Source organism: Palaemon carinicauda, chromosome 6, assembly GCF_036898095.1.
Source record: "Palaemon carinicauda isolate YSFRI2023 chromosome 6, ASM3689809v2, whole genome shotgun sequence".
NCBI lineage: Eukaryota > Metazoa > Arthropoda > Malacostraca > Decapoda > Palaemonidae > Palaemon > Palaemon carinicauda.
Window position 1 is genome coordinate 45,675,522 of NC_090730.1, and position 2,500 is coordinate 45,678,021.

Here is a 2,500-nt window from a genome sequence, read left to right on the forward strand (position 1 = left end):
GGAATGGAAGGAGATATCATCTAGGGTAATGTGGTAAGGGTTAGGTTGGGTAGGGAATGTTGGGCGTTTGTCAGTGCGTATGGGCCCGGGTGTGAAAAAAGTGAAGAAGAGCGGAATGAGTTCTGGAATGAATTAACAAGGTGTGTAGAAGGATTGGGTAGAAGGAATTGTGTAGTTGTCATGGGTGACTTAAATACTTGAGTGGGCGCTGGAGAGGTCGAAGGTGTCATTGGGAAGTATGGCGTACCAGGTGAAAATGAGAGTGGTGAGAGACTGGTAGAAATGTGTGTTGAGCAAGAGATGGTGATAAGTTCTAGCTTTTTCAAAAAGAAAGATTAAAACAAGTATACAGGGGTAAGAGTGGCAAATGGAAGAGTGGTAGAAAGGGTGTTAATGATAATATGTTGATAACTAAAAGAATGTTTGGAAGATTGAAAGACGGGCACGTGTTTAGGGGTATGGCTAACGGTAGGTCTGGTAATTTTTTGGTGGAAGGAAAATTAGTTGTAGCAAAAGAGTGGGGGAATTGAGTAGGTGGATGTAAGAGGGAGCTAGTGAGGGTTGAAGAGCTAATAAAACTGGGGGTAAAAAGTAAATATCAAGAAAGTTGGAAAATGGCATATGACGAAGTGAAAGTAAGAGAAACTGGTAATTTAGAGAAGTGGAAGTTGGTAAAAAAAAAATATGTTGGGATTGCAAGTGATGTGTGTGGCAAGAAGTTTGTTGAAGGCAGCATGAGGAAGGGCAGTTAATGGTGGAATGAAGGTGTGAAGGTAAACGTGGAAGAGAAAAAGGGGGCTTTTGAAGAATGGCTGCAGATTAAGTGTAGAGAAGTATGAAAGATATAGAGAGAAAAATGTGGAAGTAAAGCACAAGGTAAGTAAGGCAAAGAGGGCAGCTGACCCGAGGTGTGGTCAGGGATTGGGTCATTCATATGAAGAGAATAAGAAGAAGTTTTGGAAAAAAGTGAAGAGAATAAGGAAGGCTGGTTCAAGAATTGAAGAGACAGTGAAAGATGGAAATGGGAGGTTATTAAAAGGAGAGGAGGAAAGGAAAAGGTGGGCGGAATATTTTGAAAGTTTACTGAATGTTGAAGATAATAGGGAGGCAGGTATAATTGTTGTTGCAGGTGTTGAGGTGCCGGTGATGGGAGATTAGAATGAGAGAGAGATTACAAGAAAAGAAGTGAGAAGAGCACTAGATGAAATGAGAGTAGGAAAAGCATCTGGTATGAATGGTGTAAGAGCTGAGATGTTGAAGGAAGGGGGTGTGACTGTACTTGAAGGGTTGGTGAGATTGTTTAATATGTTTTTTTGTGTTGTCATTGGTACCAGTAGATTGGGTTTGTGCGTGTATTGTACCACTATATAAGGGTAAGGGAAATGTGCATGAGTGTTGTAATTTAAGGGGTAAAGTGCATGGCAGAGTACTGATTAACAGGATTAAGGATAAAACAGAGAATGTAATCTTAGAAGTACAGGTTGGTTTTAGAAGAGGTAGGGGTTGCATGAATCAGATTTTAACAGCTAGACAGATATGCGAGAAATATTTAGCAAAAGGTAAGGAGGGGTATGTTGCGTTTATGGAACTGGAGAAAGCGTATGATTGGGTTGATAGGGAAGCAATGTGGAATGTGATGAGGTTATATGGAGTTAATGAAAGGTTGTTGCAAGCAGTGAAAAGTTTCTACAAAGGTAGTAAAGCAGGTGTTAGGATAGGAAATGAAGTGAGCGATTGGTTTCCGGTGAGAGTGGGGCTGAGATAGGGATGTGTGATGTTGCCGTGGTTGTTTAACTTGTATGTTGATGGAGTGGTGATAGAGGTGAATGCTTGAGTGCTTGAACAATGATTGAAACTCGTAGACGAGAATGACCATGAATGGGAGGTAGATCAGTTGTTGTTTTGCGAATGATACTGTACTGGTTGCAGACGCGGAAGAGAAGCTTGGCCAATTAGTGACAGAATTCGGAAGTGTTGTAGCGGGATGATGCAAGGACAACCCCCACACCCTTGAATCACTCTAACAGACAAATATCCCAACACAACAAACTTTCCCCTTACGTTACATAAAACCAGACTCTTAGACAAAAGGACAAAAAAAAAAAAAAAAAGATAACCTTAATACTATATTTCTTACAAACTAAATATATAATTAAAAAAAAAAAAAAAACTCCACAATCAAATAAATCCTAACCAAACTTAAAATTAACTGTAACCCAAACATAAAAAAACACATAACACACATATATGTATTACGAGTTCACCAACACCAAAATTTGTATGTTTATTTAATATATGTTATTTGCAGCACAGTCGTTCACAAACTGCCGAACTGTCTTTCACAGCACAACCATCAATCTGTGATTAACAGATTAAACTGTGTGGCAATTTGCCACCACTGCCTCCCTAATTGGGACCCTGAATGTCACCATCGTCATCATCATCATCATCATCATAAATAACAGCAATCGAAAGGTCATACAGTCTGGGTCATCAACAT